General features: G+C 42.9%; 1 protein-coding gene across 7 annotated transcripts in view; it reads right to left on the bottom strand.

Annotated features, from left to right (window-relative positions):
• The window catches only part of LOC147631522 (uncharacterized), a 45,642-nt gene extending 29,670 nt beyond the window's left edge, over positions 1-15,972 (bottom strand). For 3 of the 7 annotated variants that reach the window (XR_015267304.1, XR_015267305.1, XR_015267306.1), the window contains exon 1: positions 15,602-15,972. The gene's annotated coding sequence lies outside the window, so the exon portion shown is untranslated. The remainder of the gene's footprint in view (positions 1-15,601) is intronic. The other 4 variants (XM_086808027.1, XM_086808028.1, XR_015267307.1 and 1 more) reach the window with 3 other exon arrangements.
• Between the last annotated feature and the right edge of the window lie 6,198 nt (positions 15,973-22,170).

Below are 22,170 nucleotides of genomic sequence, written 5' to 3'. Positions count from 1 at the left end.
TTTCACATCTGCAGCAGTCGGATTTATATCCGGTATCTTCGGTGCCTCTTCATGCTCACCTTCTATGTAGTCCCAATGGCCTTTTCCCATCAGGAAATTCGTTAACCTGAACCTCCAAGCATGGAAGTTATTCTTATCCAGCTTCTCAGCCACAATCTGTGTTATGCCATCATTAGACATCTTGCCAAACACACAATTTTACCAGAATCTGCACTTTGGTTTTTCTTGCACAATTGCTGTATTTTCTGCAGCGATACTGTAGTACTCTCAAATGTCACAACCAGTGACTTCAATGTGCATACATACACCCAATGGCAACTGTAGACCTCTTTGCAGCACCCACAGTGTCTGCACAGTCAATCTGTCTTCCTGCAGTTCTTAAAACAAAGTTCTGCAGAGAATCGATGACTTACCCGCAGTGCTCGAAATCGCCTGCTTTCTGAAAAACGGAGGTCCAGACGCGCCCTCCTCAATCAGAGATCGTTGCCGATGCCTCCCGTAGAGCTCCCGACAAGGGTGTAGTCACCAACACAAATAGGGAAGAGTAGTTGAAGCTCTTACCCTCGTACCGCTTCCTGTGGTTCTCTTGCTTGCAGCTCAGCCCTTAGCACGAACCAGGCTCTGATACCATGAAAAGATGCAGGGGGGAAGAGAGCTTGAGCTCTTGCAAGCACACACACACACTCACAAAACCCTAATAGAGAACACACAAGGTGAGAGGCTGAAAATCTTCTTCTTCTCTACACAACACTCAACACACCATATACAAGAATAAGAGTACACATAATATGAAAGGTACTCAACCAATACATACACGGGTTCTCTATAGTGTGAACCCGACTAATTGAGCTGGCGCTATAACTATGCCAGTCTCTGGAATGGCTGTCACACAGCCTGTCATCCCACTGGCCGCATATCTCCCATGATCTCACCAACCATGCCAGTGGTGTAAGTGTGGGACCTATCCCCTAGGCGGGTCATCAGTGGCCACCGCCTCACTAGACAAGCTCGATATCTCAACAGCCCAACCTGCGTGTCGGATACCAAGACGATGTCATTAGCATAAAGCATAACATGGACAGTAATACCTGATAGCTCAACCCCAGAGCCTCCTCCCTGTGTGATGTAATCGACCACCTCATCAATATAGAGCCCAAAGAGCGTGGGGGAGAGCGGGCACCCCTGCTTCACACCAATGGTGCTAGCAACTGTGTCGGACAAGCCTCCTGGGCATCGGACTCTCCCAAAGACCTGCTCATATAGCCTGTATATGCCCCACATCATGTCTGAAGGTATGCCTAGTGTAGTCGCCGAAAGAGGCGCTCTCTGGGCACAGTATCAAATGCCTTGCGAAAATCCACAAAGCAACAATAGAGCCGTTCCCTCCATGCCTTGGCCTGATCAATTAGGCACCTGAATGTAAAAATGCGGTCGATGGTCGAGAAGGCTCGACGGAAGCCTGCCTGGCCTGCTGCTCTCAATCCCCCAACCTCTGCATGAGTGCTCAGCTCTGCCTCCAAAACTGCCCCATATAGTTTGGCCAATATATGGCCAATCATGATGGTCCTGTAGTACATCTCCCGCTTTATGGATCGGCACAATAGTGTGCATCGTCCACTCAGCCGGAAACCCCTCTGACAGAGCTCTGTTGAAGAGATGAGCAAGAAATGGTGCCAATGTATCAATAGCATAGATGAGATGCTCTCCCTGGAATCCTGTATGATCTGTCACCCGTCCATGTTGGAGTCGGCATATGGCCCTCCTAACCATAGGTGGGGTGAAGGTGGAGACTGTGGAGCATGGCTCTGTGGGCTGTGGTATAGAAGGCTGTGCAGGCACATCATAAAGTCTCTCTGCATATGTCTGCCAGGTCTGAGGATCGGTAATAGGTGTGGGAGGACGGGGCTCTCTGAGTCTCCTCCAAGCAGCAGCAACATCTCTGCTCATGAGCATGTGATGTGTGTCCCAGTACTGAGCCTCCTCATAAGTACGGCGGGTGAGAGTATGCATCCTCTTGCCTGCCTGCCTCTGGGTGATCTCCCCGCGAGCCCTCTGCACTCGGAGACTGCGGTAAAGGTTTCTGCACTCATCATCATACCATCGGTTCTGGGGCATGCTCCCAGATGTAGGTGGCTGTCCTGTCTGTATGTGGTATGGGAAACTCCTCGCGGCTGCGGAGTGCAGTACATGTGAGAGCTGGGAGGTGAGCATAGCCATGGGTGCCGATGGATCTAAGGCAAATAGTTGATCATGAACATGATAGTCGTACACATCGGCTAGGTCCTGAGTGAAGTGGAAAATAGCGCGTGGTGGCTGTATGATGGGTGGGTCTCTAGTAAGCTCCTGAAAGTGAGGGATAGGTATGTATGATCCGCCCCAATGGGGCATGGTGGTACGGTGAAGTGAGACACCATATCTGCTGCCTCCCGGGATCCCATCACATAGTTCACATAGTCCACTGTACTACTGCTGCCTCCCACTCGAAAGCAAGTCAACCCACCTGAATCTGGCCACTGAGTCATCCTGTTATAAATAACGAGATGGTGTCGGGCCCCAAGCTCCAGCAAATGTTGCCCATATCCAGTGCTGACAGCTCCTCCGTCAGCGGAGATCCGAGTGGTCCCTGTATCCTCTGTAGCTAGCGGCTCTAGTCTCAAGGGATCCTCAAAGTCATAGATCTCGCACTGTCTGCTCTGAGTCCGTGCACTAAAGTCCCCCATCAAGAAGACTTCTCTCAGTGTCGAATAGTGTGAGATCTCCTCAGATAAGACAGAGTATGGAGACTCACTAGCCTCTCCTCCACCCGGCTCCTCGGTGGTGGCAAACCACGACCCCTTCGGAGGAAAGTAGCAAAGGGCGATATAAATCCATCTGGTCTCCGAGAGGCGTAAGCTAATCCACATGTATCTCGCCTCCAAGTCTCGAGCTACGACTCGAACATGCTCATGTAACCCATGTCTGAAAAGCACTGCAGTACCTCCTGAACCTCGGGAGGTGGCCTGTCTCATCCCCTGTCGGTGAGCTAACTCCCACTGATAACCCTCAACCCGTGGTAAGCCCCTCTCCGGGCTCTCATGTGTCTCTGTCATCATCAAGATGATATCCCGGCCCTCCATCACCTCCTCAAGTCTCCCTGGATGTGTCCATACCATAGGACTCCATTACAGTTCCAAACTGCTATGTGTATCTCTTTGTCTTCATGTTGTTTCCTCCGTGTCTCATAGGCCAGATGGCGCTATTCGACCCTCTTCCCATGAATGTAGATGTGACCATCCCTATAATGTGCCTTCTTCCCTTCTTTGCGTGCCGCTTTGATCTTCGGCATGCATAATCTTCTGTGCTCCAGCTGCATCCATGAGAGAAAGAAAGCATCGATCTTTTGGTACCATGGACCTTATTTAAGGCCATAAAGAGCTTTTCGCAGCAGAAGATAAACATGGTCCTCGAAAGCATGGCAGATGAAGCCAGGGAATTGTTCAACATATATTTCCTCCTAAAGGTCCCCGTTGAGAAAGGCGGACTTGACACCCATCTAAAAGATGGGCCAAGAGAAGTGGGCAGCAATGGCAAGAACAGTGCGAATGGTGGTATACCTGGCAATGGGAGCAAAAGTCTCCGAGAAGTCCTCGCCTTCCTTTTGGGCATAGCCCTTAGCCACAAAGCAGGCTTTATATTTGTCAAGTGAACCATCAGCAAGAAATTTCACTTTATAAGTCCATTTGACACCAATAACCTTCCTATGAGAAGGACGGGGAACAAGTTCCCATGTGTGATTTCTATTAATGGCATCCATTTCCACCTCCATCGCAAGCCGCCACTCAAGAATTTGTAAGGCCTCCTTTGGTGTAGAAGGCTCCGCATGATGCATCAAGGAAGTCATCAATGCAAAATTAATTGTAAGCATGCCAGCACTCTGAGGTAGTAATCTTACAAATCTCCTCAATCCAGATGGAGCAATCCCACACTAATAAATGGTCGTGAGAATCCCGCAATGTAGAATGCGGGCCACCGTTGAGGGAGAGAGGTACTCAGCGGAGGCGGAGGAGATGTAAGAACCAATGGTGAGGGTGGAACCAAGGAAGGTGTTGATGAAGCTCCAGGTGATTCCGGGGATTTGGAAGTCTCCGGGGTTTCATCAACACGCACGTCTCGAGATAATATAACTTTCTCTTTGTTAGGATCCCAAAGCCGAAAGGCTTTGGAGTGTTCATTGTAGCCGACGAAAATCATTTTGGCGGATTTGGAGTCAAACTTCGTCTCATGAGAATCAGGAACATGAACATGAGCATCACATCCAAAGACATGGAAATGAGAAACTAGTGGCTTTCTCCCAGAATATGCCTCCTTTGGAGTCTTCCCATCAACCACCTTTGTGGGGGAACGGTTGATAATGTACACAATAGTGTTAATTGCTTCAGCCCAAAACTTTTAAGGAAGCTGAGAATGAGAAAGAAGAGATCGAGCCATCTCAACCACGATCATGTTCTTCCATTCTACTACCCTGTTCCGCTGAGGCGTGTGGGGAGTAGAAAATTGTCTATGTACGAGGAGAAGAGGCGGAGCAACAAATTGCAGCCAAGATGAAGCGTCGGATGCGTGAAGTGGCGAATGGGCAGCAAACAAGGACGGGAACGACGGCAAAAATCGCATTTGCAAAAAAAAACCTTCTGCCCTTTTTTTTAACCTCACTTTACATTTGGGCGAAACACCGTTTTGATGGACAGGTTTCGTTTTGTTTCGAAACGTTTCATGCTGTTTCGAGAGGGCAAAACGGGTTTTTATGTTACTATGCTCTATATTGCCCAAGGCAGGTGGCCTTAGGCCTGAATAGAGCAAGGGGAGGAAGATATGCAAGAAATATTGAGCACAGAGTAAAAGCGTGCTTCTTTCTGAGCTCTGCAAAGAAAACGTACATAAAGCACAAAAGAAAATTACCCCTCAAATAGACCTCCACAAGGCCCAAGGACACCAAGGAGCACACAGGGCTTTCACAAGCGCACTATCACTAGCTAGCTAGTACACATACCGTCGAGAAACGTGCAGCCTCTGGAAAACGTGCACAGAGAAAACGTACGAAATGAATGCAATGTGATCCAAGGCATTATTAAAATCGGGCTGCAAAAAAAAAAACGTGTTTCATACAGTACGAAACGTTTCGTACGTTTCCACCAGGTAAGAAACGCATTTCTATGCAGCACTACATGAAAACTCCTCTAAAGCGTAAGAAAATGTAGCCTGCAGATCTGAGAAGACAGGAAAGAGAGAGAGGATTCAGAAGCAAGAGGGAGGGAAAGAGTGGGAAGAAAATGGTAGAAGATATGCCTGTAGATGAGAACACAGCCAAAAACCTACCACCACTAGCCAAAGCATAAGCTGAGGTAAAAGTAGAGGGGTGAAGTCGGGAGTGCCTCCCAATGCGCGATGAAGGTTGGGTGGGAGTGGCAACTAGAACTTGACGTTCTAGTTAGTCCGGGGTAGGGAGGAAGCTCTCCAAAAGAAAATGCAGCCTGTAGATGAAAAACGCAGCCCACCTCCTCTGGGAAGAAACAGATATAGGTGCTGTCCAGCAAATCCTCAGTCCTGAACCCACTCTGATACCATGACAAAGTGCCAAACAATGAAAGAGAACTGAACTTCACAAATACAATGCATAGGAACTGAAGGAAGATCATATACGCCAAAAGGTGGTTACAAAGCTGGAGTAGGCAGCACGAGGCACAACGTAGGTGCAGCCAAGTTGCATTTAGAACGCGTTTTTTATTATTCAAAACGTTTTGTACTTGGGAATGTTTCTTAACATTTGAAACTCCGGGCACTTGTGTTTGGTGGTTTTTTCGAAAGTAATAGTACTGCACATAGGAAACGTTTTGTACATTTTTAATATTAAAAACGTTATGAATGTTGCTTTGAAACCTTTAAAAAAAAGATAAAGGTCGTTGTCTGTCTCACCGTCACTCTCTTGAGTCCTCTCTCTCTCTCTTCGACTGCTTCTCCCTCTCCTCTCCTCTCCTCTCCTCTCTCTCTCCCCATACAGGTACTCCGATTTGTCTCATAGGCCGAGTTCGGTCTTTTGGAAGACGTTAATAAAATCTTTCTTTCTTTCTTTCTTTCTCTCTCTTCCAGTACAGCATAGAGGCCCCGTCATTTGCTCTCAGCCGCAAAGAGCGGAACAGGGTTATCAGGAAGGACATTGTCAGACTGGATAATCAGAGGACATGGAGTTCACCTAGTCGTCCACTGGGGACGAAGATGGCCTTCTACAAAGATCACCTCCTATGCCTGACAGAGGATGGGTTCATCATCCGTCCACGCTACATGGACATACACCTATCCTTTGGAGTGAGATGTAGATCCGCACCTCGTCCCACCAGCTGAGAGTGGAGACTGCGAGATATGGGCCTAGGGCAGCCACACCAGAGGACAGGATATGCCACCTCTGTCACACAGAGCCCGAGACAGAGGACCATAACATATGCCGATGCCTTGTATACTATGAGATTCGGGGGAGGTTCCACTACCTCTTCTGAGCTGGGTTCAGACCACTTTCCAGCATCATGGACTTCCCGAATCAAAGATGCCTGGGACTTTTTCTTCTAGAGCTCCATAGACACAAGGTATTTCGGTATGTCTAGACATTGTTTATGTTGTGAGTGCTAAATTTGAAACTCTTAGATAGGGTGAAATGCTAGAATGTGATATGTGTTCACACATCACTTCCTCTCTATCAAAGGATATTAGATATAGTGTCTAGACTTTGAGCTTTCAAACACACATACACACACACGTATGATTTTAACATTGAAAAGTACGTAACGTTTTTTACGTACTTTATCAGTCGGCAACATTCTATACCACGTTTTAAACTCGTACCGTTTCGTAAGTTTCGTACGTTTGAAACTACCTTGGGTGCAGCCAAGATCCCAGAATATGCGAAAAATGAGATGATACAACTCGAGGCAAAGCCCATGCTTATATAGCACCTAGAGAGCCCAATCCACCAGCATAAAGCAAGCCGACTGGAGCATAAAATGGAACATGCCAAAAAAAGGTGCCAAAAATGTGGGAAAAATTTACAGGGCTGGGGGGATGTCCTCCGGAGGTGCAAAAACAACGGGGAAGCACCCCGAACAATGGAGATGACCCCTCCAACACTTTTTGGGATTGCTAAGGCAGCCAAAATACATGTACCTTTTTGTACTATATGAATATACTAAATACGCAACCATCTCTCTCTCTCTCTCTCTATTCTCTGTCTTGTTGAATGTTCTTGCATCAAGAGTTCCTATGTAGTATTTAGGGCTGAAAGAAGACTACCCAAAGCTTCCACATGTTACAGTGGTATCAGAGCATCAAACTCGGCTATGCTAACTCCTGTTGGTGTCCCAGAAGAAGTGCACACGTCCAAGGAGAAACTCAGCATGTTTCAAGTCCCCCAAAAGCTAGTTGTGTCACGCAAAACCCAAGGGGAGGGTTTCATGAGAGTTGGTAGCAAGTTGGGGCTGCCCCATAAGCTTTTATGGAGCACTCCAAGGGATGAAGTTCATCCAAGGGGTGGAGCCAAGGGTGCCAGGACCAGTTGGATTCATGTTTGTGTTTTGGGACACGGCAAGAAAGCAAGGGGACAAAGTGGAACAGATGCACAAATCTCTACTTTAGATTTGTAGTGGAATCGAAGATAGGGCAAGGTTTTCAGTGAACATCAAGTTTAGAAAAAGGGGTGTCATGAGCATGCACATGGACATGCTTAATCCCAGGCTAATCCCTGATTTGCAGCAAATAAACATCAAGATTTGAGTAGTATATTCTGTCACAAGCTTGAGGAGGGCCAAAGGTAGACCAAAACCTTGTCGGCCAATCTTAGGAGGGCTTGTACTTCCAATCAGCACCATGAAGATTTATTAGTGTCCATTGAACTAGCCGACCGCAACTCGGCCAGTTGATTATTCTTCCAAAAGGCCTATAAAAGGCACCTTGTTGCTCATTGTTCGGCATCTCTCTCCCAAGTGGAGTTTGGTCAGCTAGATAGGACTTCTTGGGGTTGCTAAGGCAGCTAGAATACACATACCTTTTTGTACTGTATGAATATACTGAATACACAGCCATCTCTCTCTCTCTCTCTCTCTTCTCTGTCTATGTTGATTGTTCTTGCATCAAGAGTTCCTACGCAGTACTTAGGGCTGAAAAAAGACTACCCAAAGCCTCCGCATATAACATGCGGAGGCTTACAAACAGGATTATACTTTAACAAGAAATATTCAGCACCCTGGTTCTTGACGATTGCACAATGTGGCAGAGTTAAGAGTGCGAGAGAGAAGAGAGAGAGAGAGAGAGAGAGAGAGAGAGATATTAAATGTCTTCAAAAGACCATAAGGCCTATGAGACCTAAGGGATTACAAAGATTATGTGTTACCAAAAACTTGTAAACGGATGAAAAAGACAAAATAATGCTGCTTAGCTAAAACCCAAGGCTTTGGGCATTGGGCCATGTGTACATCATGTAGCTAGTGTGTCCATGCCATCCACATTTACATCTATGAGGTGAGACACATCCACTGTTTGGGGGGGGGGGGGGGGGGGGACTTCGACACCACTCAAGTATGTCCCGGATCTAGAGCTGCTGTGTCGAGGGTCTGCACCACCTGGGTGGGTGTGGACATCGAGCCTGTCGGATTTAGCATGCTCTCTCAATGGTGACCCCTCACTGATGGGTGCTCTGGGTTAGGCGCTGGCAAACTGCCTGAGCTAGGGCTCCTATTGCTCACAGGTAGAGAGAAGAAGAAGATATATTAACGTCTTGCAAAAAACCCAACAGGTCTATGAGACAAAAGGTGTACAATGTGTCCATGGAATCTCATCATGGGAAAAAAGACAACATAACAAAAAGAACTAACGCTAATTCCTAGGTAAATGTAGATATGTATGGATCATCATGGTCATCCCCATCATGGAGGATCACCATCCTCATCATCGTGGATACAAAGTGGGTGTGGAGAATATTGGGGATCTGAGTGTGGAGAGGGAGCTATCCATCGATGTGTAGTAGGGGTCCATAAAGAATGTCCAACATCGGCGAGGGGGTGAGGAGGACCCCTTATCTATAGGGTTGAGGAGAAGCTGGGATGATGATGTAAGCCCAGCAGGGCATGCACAATGACAGACTCAACCATGTATCCAAGAGATAAAGATATAGAGCGAGAAGGGAATAGAGATCTTGCACAATACACAACACTGACTGGTGAACAAGCCCCGCCCCCTTTCAAGAATTTATTCATGAACAATCCACGAGCACGCTGGCCAAGATCAATACAATCGATGAATCCAAAACAGACAGATATGCCGATGTAGGATATCCAATGTCAATGTCAAGGCACAAGATCTCTGATGCTGAGCACACCACGAGGATGACCCACAAGTATCTCTCATCGGGCTAGTACCAGATATCCAATATCCAATATCCAAATCCAATGAATCCAAGTCCAAGTCCCAATCCAATGTCCAAGTCCAAGTTTATATCCAAGTCCAAGTTCTAGATCCAAATCCAAGTCCAAGTCCGGGAAACATTCGCTCATCCCATGAGTAATCTCCACAACTCCCATAGCCTTGTCAATGAAGAAAACCATGGAAAAGCTCTTTATGGCAAGAAAACTGATATAAAACCTATTTTAATGGTTTTGGGCAATAAAAACCTCCAAAAAGCATTTTTTGGAGCAAATTTAGGATTTTTGAAATTTTTAGGGTTTGAAACTTTCTGTCCTTACATTTCCCTATGGCTATAAAATCCATACAGTTGTACGGACAAATGATGATGCGACACTACTTTTTGACCAAGAATGGTGCTTTTTCTTAATCAAACCTTATGGACCCTGTCCCCATGTCTTCTTCCACCTGTCTGGTGTCCGAGCATGGGTTTCATTATGTGAAATAGAGCTAAGAGGGCCAAATAGTTACATCCCCTCCCTCTTATATCACAAATGTCCTCAACTACGGACTGCAAGTGTTCCAAGCATATCCATATGTTCCATATATATCCATGTGTTCCAAGTACATCAAGTACTTCCATATGTTTTCAAGGTACTAGCCCCATATGGTGAGCTTGTGCATCTAGTCTTTCCCATATATGTGGTGCCTTCTGCCCGTCTAGCAACATCTCTATGCCTTTTCTTTGTCCGATGTCCTTGTTCTTGATGGTACATCTTCATGGCCGTGTAAGATATAAATGCATACTCACCTTCTGCAAAAACTAGACACAAGCTAGTAAACAAACAAGTATGTATCATTCGCGTCCACTGGGTATTCCAAGTATTGGCCAAGTAGTCTGGAGCCCAGTGGACTATCACATGTCATAAATCTAAATGGTCCACACATCAAAAATAGCACACAAAGTCAAAGAAATTCAAACATACATCAATATGCAGTGCACAAGTAAGCCATCTCGTCACTATGACCGCCTAAGCATTCTTCCATAGTCATCTGGGCCATCTAGTCGCATTGACCGCCCGACTATGAGATCCAATACAGTCATCTGGACCATCTCGTCGTAATGACCGCCCGATTGGGAAATCCAATACAATCATCTAGGCCATCTAGTCGCAATGACCGCCCGGCTGGGAAATCCAATACAATCATCTAGGCCATCTAGTCGCAATGACCGCTCGGCTACGAAATCCAATACAATCATATGGGCCATCTAGTCGCAATGATCGCTCGGCTGCGAAATCCAATATAGTCATATAGGCCATCTGGTCGCAATGACTGCCCAACTGCGAAGTCTAATATATCTGGCATTGTTGCCGTCCAATGGGTCATCATCTGGCATCGTTGCCTCCCATATACAAATCTCGTTCTTGCATCATTGCCACACAAACTAAAGCATGTCCAAATAATCATTATATAAGTAGAATAATGATCAATTCCAGTCCAATATATATACAATGAAGAGGACTAGAGGTACAATCCCTCCCTCTTGAATCTATCTTGATTGCAAGACGTCGATATTTCAAATATATCTAAACCAACCACTTCCTCATAAACTCAAAGTATATCTGCATAGTCCTTGATACTTCTCTAGCATTTAATAGCGAAAAATTCTCGAATTCCAAGAGGAGCTTTCTCAAAGAATGAAACTCAATCTATTCTGGTCTTCCTCCCTTGGTGGATCCTTCAATACAGGCTCCTCCTATACATGGTTTCCATAAACTATCATGGAAGGCATAATATATCCTCCAATGATCTGAAAGGTCCAACCGATGACATACATGGTTGATCTTCTTGTTAATCTAAAAGGTCTATATACCATTATTCCCTGACTTAGGCAATCCAAAGATAAAATCTATAGCAATACTCTCCCATAGAACATGCAATGGGTGCAATAATCCTGCTGGTGTTTGTCGATCAAACTTGACCTTCTAACAAACCAAACATTCTTGAATCATAAAGTTCAATGTCCTTTCTGCTAGGTCATTGTACTAGCTTCTCCCAAGCTTGAGTTGTAGACACTTTTGGTCTTCAAGTCCTTTGTTACACATAAACGGGTTTGCATCATAAGAAAACCCTACTTGATGACATAAAAAAGTCACCAAATCTCTAATTTGCAATCTATTCCAAAACATCTTTGAAATCCTCTTTGGTAGCTTAAGGATCTTTCATCAAAGTGAAATCCATATGGTAACCCATAGAAACCGCATGGCTCAAGGGTCTCCGAGATAATGCATCTGCTTCCTTGTTGTCTTTGACATTCATAGGCCACAACATGGCCTGCTTGGTTCAAGACTGCTCCAATGCAATCTCATCATGTTCAACCACAAAAAGGTCTAGAATAACCAACACCTGTCCTTTGCTAGCATAAAGTCTCAATGCTTCAAAAGGGTTTTGTTTCACCTTTGGTCCACAAAGATTCCACAGCTTTATTTGTCAAAACATGAAATGGGCTAAAAACCATTGCAAACCACTTGTCGAACTTCTTGGCATGATGTCAATTTGATGATCTTCCGATCTCTCTGGCTTCTTTGCCTTCCTTTCCCTTACTTGTCCTGAGAAAGCTGCACCTGAGAGAGTATGCCTAGGAGTAGCTTCCTTGTCTCCTCCATAAGAAATAGAATGGGTAGCTCTAGATTCTTTTGCAATGGTGACTCCTTTGGCCCAAAGATAGGCTTTAGCAGCTTCAACTCCTTTGGCTTCAATGACTGGATCCTTGAGCCCTTCTTTGGTCTTGTTCTCTCTTGGTTCTTCAAGAAAGAAATTCTTGGTCTCTAAGAGGTCGTCTGAACTACTGAAAGTCATGGTACTCTTCTGATGTCATGGTCGTGGTCTCATGAGAAAGATTGTGCCTTGGTTCCCATCTTGAAGTCTTGGATTGAACTCATAGTTTTTTCCTTCATTAAGCCCTTGGTTTCCCTCTGCTCTCTTGACATGGCTCTGTCACCCCAAGAAAGTTTTTTCAAGAGAAATACTGCTCTGATACCACTGTAAGCCCAGCGGGGCGAGCAATGACAGACTCAACCATGTGTCCAAGAGATAAAGATATAGAGAGGGAGGGGGGGGGGGGGAGAGAGAGAGAGAGAGAGAGAGAGAGAGAGAGAGAGAGAGAGAGAGAGAGAGAGAAGGAAATAGAAAACTTGCACAATATTGATCCTGGCCAACGTGCCCCTTTCACGAATTTATTCACGAACAATCCACGGGCACGCTGGGGCAGGATCAATACAATCAATGAATCCAAAACAAACAAATATGCCAATGTAGGATATCCAAGTCGATATTGATGTCAATGTCCAGGCACAAGATCTCTGATGCCAAGCACACCACGGAGATGCCCATAAGTATCTCTCACTAGGCTAGTACCAAATCCAATATCCAAATCCAAATCCAATGAATCCAAGTCCAAGTCCCAATCAAATGTCCAAGTCCAAGTTCATATCCAAGTCCAAGTTAGAGATCCAAATCTAAGTCCAAGGAACACTTGCTCATCCCATGAGTAATCTCCACAACTCCTATAGCCTTATTGATGAAGAAAACCATGGAAAAGCTCTTTCTGGTAAGAAAACTGATATAAAACCTGTTTTAATGGTTTTCGTGTGATAAAAAACCTCCAAAAAGCAATTTTTAGGGTTTTTGGTGCAGTTTTAAGGTTTTTGAAATTCTTAGGATTCTGTCCATACATTTCCGTACAGCTGTTCAAATCCGTACAGTCATATGAACAGATGATGACGCGACACTGCAAAATATGAAAGCGCTCTGAAATCAGCGGGCAACAATGAAAAACTCCATGATTTGGTTCATAGATGATGATGGAGAAGATAATCTCCATGCTTCAACGAAGATGGCAACGCAATGAAGAGGTTCTTCTTCAACTTGATGCTCAAGAGAGACTCATGCTTCTTTTATACTTGGGAAAGCCTTGTTTTTTGCCAAAAAGTGATGCTTTGACTTTGCTTTTGCCTTTTTAATAGTAAAATATTACTCAACTTTAATCAAAAGTTCTTGTTTTGCTTTTCTAGCTTCAAGGCCTTGCTTTTTGGCCCTAGAGCTGCTTTTTGAAAAAGCGACTTTTAGCTTTTTGGTCCGGCTCAGTCTCCTCTTTCCAATGGTGCCCTTGGCTCACAATCAACCTTGTTTGACTTTTTGCTTTTTTCCTACTTTTTGACCAAGAATGGTGCTTTTTCTTCATCAAACCTTATGGACCCTATCCCCATGTCTTCTTCCACATGTCTGGTTTCCAGGCATAGGTTTCATCATGTGAAATAGATCTAGGAGGGCCAAATAGTTACAAATAAGGTAGCAGCTACGGATGCTCAGTAGTAGCAGGGGAGGATCTCATCAATCTGGGATTGGTGAGCCTGGGGTGCTCGAGCTCCGAGAGGGTGAGGCCATCTGGCTCTCCAAAGTGCGATGGCACAAAGCAAGGCAACTCCACTCAAGGGACGAGATGATGTACCCCTCATCACTATTGTAGTGGCCCCATCTGTTGTGTCCTCCTATGGACAAAAAAAATTGGTGATAGTAGATGACAACCCAACTTGGCATGCACGACACTAGTAGTTCTCATGGTGCGACCCAGACCTTACCATTGTCCTTTGACAACCACATTCTTTGAAGGCTGCCTCGTACGGAGTTCTACCAACACTGGATGAGTGTGTCATTCAGAATCGCATGCACCAACCGGAGATGAAGCTCCCACTTCGACTGCTGATCATGGTAGTACGCTTTAAGCACATCGAAAGCCAACTGATTGTAAATCTCTGTTTGGCCATCAGTCTTGGGATGGAATGCATTGGACAATTGCAATTTGGTACCAAAGTTGCCAAACAGAGCTCGCCAGAAGTGAGATGCAAACGAGGGATCCCGATCTAAAGTAATGGTTCGTGGCAAACCACATGCTGAATACCAATGACGGAGAAAGAGCCGGGCTATATCTTTTGCTGTGGCCGTCTCTTTGCATAGTATAAGCATACAAAATTTACATGATGAATGCATGATTATTATTGTATTGTCTTATGACAAAATGGTCTATGTCTAGATCACGGATGCAATCCACTCCCGATTGTCCATTCTCGAGGCAAACGGTCCACCGATGGTCCCTTAGGGCTAGAGATACGGGACACTGTGTGTCTGAATGGATGAAGCTTTAGCCCCTATGCTCAAGGGAGATCTTGTGTTGTACAGGATCTATAGTTGGATGGTAAGCTAGCCTATGGAACCTTGATCTGGATTAATCTAGTGCTTGTCTTGTATTTAGGAGATCTTGGAAGGATTCTGTCCGCAAGAATCCCTTACACACCACAAGTTGTGTGAAGATTTTAAGGTATGCATGGTGTGTACTAGTTTAAAGACTGCAATGTATGTTTTTTACATTCAACAGTTTTTCCAAGCATGAGTGCCAAATCTGGCATATTTTGCCCCCCTGTTTGAAACGTTTATGAAACTTCACCAAACAACCAGCTCACTTATGGCCGGATCCTTAAGGCCCCTGGCAATGCTTTAGTGCCCACCATATCCAAGGACTGCGTCTAGCCTGCCCAGTGGCCCACATGATGTCCACTCTATCTGTTCAAATCCATTCGATTGCTTGCTGTTTGGCCGGCCCGATGTGTGTTGACACTCTAGGCTTCCAACTCCACACACTCATATTGCTGCTCTGCCAAACCAGCTATCTGTTGGGTCTCCCAAAACCATCTTCTTCTGCCATGCAAAAACAAGTACAAACCCAGGCTGATGGTGGAGCTAACAAAACAATGAGATTCACACATTCCCTGAGCTTTGTGATTTCTCAACTATTTGTGAGAAAAAATCCATTTGACGTTGAGTTCCATGACTTCCTTGAAAGTTCCATAAAAGGGTTTTGCGGTCTGAAGCATGCAGATTTTAATAACAGAAATTGACCTTGATGCTAGTCTACGGGAACCGCATAAACAAATGCACACGGAAACAATGCGGATTGGCGATCTAAGACGGCCATAGCAAAAGTTAACGCTGCTAGTCCGCCATTTTATTTTATTTTTTTAAAAAACCCTGGCCTGTCAGGCAGCTAGCCGACAAAAAGAAGAAAGCATGGCCTGTTGAAGATACGAGGTAGCCATAACAAAACCCTGAAAGAAGAAGCCCTTACCTGCTGGCGATGTTGGAATGGCCGAGCGAAGTTCGTGGTAGAGATGGAAACCCCGACCGAAGTTCGCCATGAAGCCTGCTGGTCGGAAAGGTCCGACGCTAACAGGAAACCCTAATCCGGCGTTTTTTCTGTGATGCGGAAGAGTAGGGTGTGGAGAGGAGTCAATCGACAGCGATGACCCAAAAAAAGGTGCAAGCTCCAGAACATGCAGGAAGCATGTCTTGTCTGCAGCTAGCCGGCATCCCTGAGAGACCCTTCAACGGCCCAGATGGCAGCTTTAAGCATCCGACGGCTGTCAGGCAGACCACCGTCCTCTGACATTTATCAGGTGTCACTCTCGATTGGTTAAAACCGAAAACGCGGCAAGATCCTCTCATCTCTAAATTCATTCAAATAATAATATATTGGCACCCAAATGTTGTTTTGCATTTCCATTAAATATAAATATGGCACTACTATATTCATCTCTAAATTTGAGTTCAGCCCTCTCCTTGCTCTCACAGTGGAGAGAGCACAAATGAAGGCACCCTCTCCTTGGTTGCTGTCAGCACAAACGAAGGAGCCCTCCCCTTCATTTGCTTGGACCGGTGAGACTCGATGCCATGGTGCTAAACCAGAGAGAAACAAAGCTTAGATCACTGAGAGAGGGAGACACTAGATCACTAAGAAAGTGGACAGAGGCAAAGTTTAGATCGCTGAGAGAGGCGACAAACAAAGCCTTCGCTCGACATGAAGGCCACGTAGAAAGAAATAAATCAAATCAAATCTCCCAGGTGTCGTAAGCAAATCTCCCAAATCTTCTCTCTTTCAGGTGTCATCATTTCATTGCCTTAAATAGAGAGGATATGGAGGGTCATCATTTGGTTGACCTTTTCAAGTATTACTCATTACATACTAAAATGAAACTTAGAAAAACAATCTTATTCTTGAAAATCTCACAGAATATATTTAATGGAAATGCAAAAAAAAACCATTTTGGTGTTGTATTAATGCTCTACCTTAAAAAGTTGGCTCTCTAAATCCTCCTTTATATGAAGTTGATTATGAACCTCTACAATTGCAAATAGCATGTAATTATTTATAAGATAGCCATCCTAATCACAATCCAATTTTTAGCTCACTCTAGAATGAGAACGTAAATTATGGAAATATCTCTAGAGTATATTATTTTTTGACCCAATTGAAGATATAGAGATCTTTCAATGATTGACATCAATTAAAATATGTAGACTTTTGCAAGAAGTTTTTTTGCATGGGATATAAGTTAGGCCTAAGCTCCTTCCACAAGTAAAAGTATATGCTACCTACTATCAATGTGCCGAATAGTTAAGTGTGGGAGAAACAAGAATGTCAATATGATGGCATAACACATAGGCCATTTACATATCCATATCATTAACAAGCTTTTGGAGAAACATGTAGATTATCAATAAAAGTTAATTTTTTAGTAGATTGTGATCTAGAATTGGTATGAGCAATCAAGACAAGTGTTCCACTCACACCCTATGTGTTGAGTTAAAAGATGAGAAAGACAACACTCACTTGAGGGCTTGACAATAGGCTACCTCTTCCTTGCGCACTTTAAGGGATACAAATTCATAAACTTTGAGACTTGCCTCATCTTTCAATACATGGACACTCATTTCATGGTCACAAAACGAGTGTCATCCATGCTTAGAGTTGGAAGTCATATGTCAAAGTCAGGCTTAAATCATGATAAAAAGATTGCTTATAAAGGGAATCTTCTTGAGATTCATCATCTAATTGAAGCTAGGAGATAGCCTTCTTTTAAAATGAGTGCATGTTCACCTTAGCATCATGGATGTAGAAGACACTTCTCCTCATTTTGACCTTTCTAATGTAATGTATCAATTGTTCATATTTGAAAGACTTTTTGTGTACAGCCAGAAATTAAACGATTCTACTTATATTCACTATATGCATAAGAGAGATTCTCTTGCCAATATGAGAGATGATCTTGCCAAAAATTAAATGATTCTACTTATATTCACTATATGCATAAGAGAGATGCTCTTGGTAATAAGATAGATGATATTGCCAAAAATTAAATGATTCTACTTATATTCACTATATGTATAAAAGAGATGCTCTTGCCAATAAGTATATAAAAGTTATCAATCAAATTACAAACTAGCTTATAACTCCATGTTTAAGAGAAAGTTTAGTTGGGGGAAAGAAAAAGTTTAGTTAGGGAGCCTTTTGTTCATTATATGTATCCTCCTAAAAATAACCTGATATGAAACAACTCATGTATGTATCCTCCTATAAACAACTCCTCCTAAAAATAACCTTATATAAAACAACTCCTAAAATAACCTTATATAAAACAACTCATACAAGTATTCTCCTATAAACAACAACTCCTAAAAATAACCTTATATTAAACAACTCATATAAGAATCCTCCTTTAAAACAACTCATATAAGTATCCTCCTATAAAACAACTCCTCCTAAAAATATCCTCTAGCCACATTAAAATAACTAATCAAAACTTATCACTCAAATTATAATCTCATGTATTATCGCATGTGCATGAAAGCATGTGAGTATTAATGGTGGGGGAAAGAAGTAATGTATGTTCAACAAGTCATTAGGTCAAGATATTAAAACACATTATGCACTTTTCTTCACTCTATGCTTATAACAAAGTTTTGTACCAAAAACTCATAGGATGCATTCATTAAGTCCACACAATTCTATTTGTTTAGTTAGGTCACATGTCCCACATTATTAGCAAATTCACTTCTTTGTTCTCTTAGGTCCATCTCCATCTTTCATGCAAAATCTTCCATGTGGATGAAAAGATTAAAAGCTCCTTTTTTTTCTCATTTTTGTCCTTCAAAAAGTGAAATGCACAAGCTTCCAATGTACTTTCACAACTTTCCTCCACATTCCATGATTTAACCTTTACAATATCATAGATTCATAAGCTTCTAGATTACTTCCATATTTTTTAACGAGCATGTCGTGTCCATCTCATTTCCATGAAACTTCTTTTAGGTCATCTTTCGACATCATATTTTGTTTAAAGTTCTTACAACACTCATGTCAAGTTTAATTTTTTTGTTTTTGAAAATGTAAGAACCTCAAGGGCCCAACTCCTATGCATGTGAGGGTATCAAAAAACATGTACATGGTTTCGATGAATATAAACATCATTTCATGTATACATACATTCTTTTAAGATGACTATTTAATACCACCATCATAATTCATATACATTAGTAGCTAGTGAATGATACATCTCTTATAAATGATACACCTCTTATAAATGATACATCTCTTATAAATGATACACCTCCTATGAATGTAAGGAAAGTCTAAAAATTGTAAATATACCTAATAGGGATGCATACCCTACACCTTATACAAATGGATCTTCATGTTCAAGTCTAGGGAGTAAGGATGAACTCACAAACAAGTCAAAAACACAAACATATTAAAGATTGAATTTACAATAAAGCTAATACAATGAGTAAAATCTCGCTAAAGCTATAAATTGCATGTAATGAAATGCAATGTTGAAATGCTCTAAGAAATTGATACAATATGAAATTATAAGGGAGCAGTCCCACTGCTAAAGGACTAATAAGCCCAATAATCCAATAATCTATTTTCATGTGTCACATTTCACATGATCATCGTGCTTATAAAGTATGTTCAACTATCACTAAGCTACTTTGTTTCGATTTAGGTGCCTATAAACCACTCCATGATCTCGGCTCCTCAATGAATTATGAAGATCCCCACGGTCACAATCTTTTCCATACCTTTCTCCAGAAATGTATAAAAGACAATGTTTGCATCCAATGGTGTAATTCTATAGGGAAGTTGCACCTGAGAGGTAGAGATTATCATGCATAGAAACCTAAAAATAGTCTTGCAAGATAGGAATATTAATATTTTGATGAACTTGAAAACCCTAGTATGAGAAATTAGAACCCTTGTGACATCCATTCCTCCTCTTTATTTCAATTAAATCCAATAGTTAGAAGGTAAAACACTTCCAATCTTCATCCCATCTCTTTATTTCAACTCAATCAAATGGTTGAATTTGATGTGCAATGAACTTCTATTGAGAACATGGCTCCCGTAGTAAACAACTTACTATAAAAAAAACTAATGGTCATGTTTACCATCCAATATAACCATGTGATTGGAAATTAATATGATGATCATGGACCTAATATACATCCATTATCAATATCATGAATTACCCACCTTTATATGTGTTATTAATGCCATGTAAATAATGGTATGGGCGCAAAGGCCATGGACAAGTGTAAAAGGGACATTAGTAAGTGTAGTGTGGAAGGGAGGAAGTATATAAGGCCATGGACATGTTCATTTACTAACTTTTGGAATATATAGTCTTCTTGAAGCTATTAGCTCAAGCTTTCGTGGTGGTAAGACTACTCATGTGTGCATTCCAGGCAATGAATGCTAGGATATGTGCACTCCATCCCCATTGAGTGGTAACCTTTCTTGCATTGGTATCAGAGCCTAGCTCTTGATCCATCTTCTTCTTCATTTCAATTCACTTTTTACAACAAAAAAAAAGTGGGATTCTAAAAGTTCTTGATTTTCTTGAAATTTCCCCAGATTTTTTCTTGGAAATCTTGTTTCATGTTCAAGTTGATTATACATGGATTAATGGGCATGAGGATCATGGAGCTTGGTCAAGATTTTAGCCTAAAAATTTGCATCAATTTTGGAGGAAATATTGGTGATCGGGCACAGTTTAGATTAGGGCAGGCAAAGTTTGGAGGTGTGGACCTACACATCTTCTTCCTTTCTTTCCCTTCATCTCTCCCTCACGTTTTTGGTTATATGGTGGATTTGGAGCTATCTTGTTCATCTTGGAGGCTTAGGAAGGCACCGTGAAGATATTTGGCAATTTTTTGATGCTTCAATGATGAAAAATTATGCCGCCTATTGCTGGGTGGCTGCTCGCGAGCTATCACCGCTTGCGTTTTAGGTTATTTCTTAAGCCTTAACCACCAGCACAACCCCTAAAGCTTTATTTCCTATGTTGTTTCTTCATGATTAATGGCTTACAAGGCAGAATACATAATTTGATTGTCATTAGCACGATTTTGGCCACATTAAGGAAAATGGACTACGTTGACTGCATTTAGGGTTTCATGGGAGATTGAATGCTTAGTTGAAGCTCACTAATGTCATATCCTCTCTTTGTTGATGCTCTCATTCACTAATTTCATCAACTTTGGGTTGAATCATCTTTTCTTGCATCAAGTTTGGGGATTTTCATGAGGGTTAAGCTTCCTAGTTACCATAATTTTTAAATGATAATGTTAATGTTCCATTAAACCAAGGGATATATGCATAATGATCATAGCTATTTCCTCTTACAAAATTTTGGGATTTCCATGAAAAATAGGGTTTCTTGATTCTTTCATGCTTGAATGGAGCTCTTCCACATGGCTTTGATTCAAATAAGGTTGGGAATTTTCATGGAATTTGAGCTTCTTGGCTTATCTTTTCTCATATCTACATGCCTTGTGGGCTTCATTACATGAGGGTTGAACATTGGACACCATTACATGCTTATGGAATGAATATTAATGCCATTAATCATGCTTGATTCAATGGTATAAGGCATGTCATTTGCTTATGTGAAGAGGCACATGTATTTGTTGGAATTAGGGTTGCAGGAAAGCACACAAAGCTTGGAGAAGAAGAAGCAAGAATGCACACAACACAAAGTGTATTAGATTGTGTCAATGTACAAAAGATAAGTTAGCCCTAGAATGATGGGCGTATATACAAGCCGGGGGAAAAAACCTCCTAAAGAGGGAAAAAGTGCCCCGATGGTCCTAAGTGTGTTCACACACATCACTGCCCGAAGTAGATCAATCCACAAAGGGGAGGAAGCCCAAAGCTTTGCGGAAAGCTTCGAACTTCTCACGAGGAAGCGCCTTTGTGAAAAGATCGGCGAGGTTGTCCTGTGTTGGCACATAGGCCAAGCTGATCTCTCCTGCTGAGAGGCTCTCCTTGACATAGTGATAATGCACCTCAATGTGCTTTGTGCGAGCATGAAAAACTGGGTTTCTCGCAACTGCCAATGCACTCTGACTGTCAGTGTAGATAGAGGTGGCAGACTCCTGTCCAACACCCAAATCAGCCATAAGCCGTCTGAGCCACACACTCTCAACCGTAGCTGTGAAAGCTGCCCTGTACTCAGCTTCACAACTAGAAGTGGCCACAATAGGTTGCTTCTTGCTCAACCAAGATATGCATGAGCTACCGAGCATGAAACAAAAACCACTTGTGGTGGACACTCTTGTGTCATAGCAACCAACCCAATCTGAGTCCGAAAAAGCATGTAAATCTGGCGGCAACGATCCCCCCTTGGGATAAAACAACCCAAGATGTATGGTGCCACTCAAGTAGCGAAAGATGCGTTTAACTGCCTTCCAATGCTGAGACCCTGGGCTATGCATAAACCTGCTCACCTGTGAGATTGCAAACTGAATGTCCGGCCTTGTAATGCATACATAAATGAGGCAACCAACAGCTGTCTGATA

Source organism: Cibotium barometz, chromosome 14, assembly GCF_041138505.1.
Source record: "Cibotium barometz isolate CiBa-2024 chromosome 14, ASM4113850v1, whole genome shotgun sequence".
In the NCBI taxonomy this organism is placed as follows: domain Eukaryota; kingdom Viridiplantae; phylum Streptophyta; class Polypodiopsida; order Cyatheales; family Cibotiaceae; genus Cibotium; species Cibotium barometz.
Note: the sequence above shows the minus strand (reverse complement) of the source record. Positions and strands in the feature narration are given on the sequence as shown.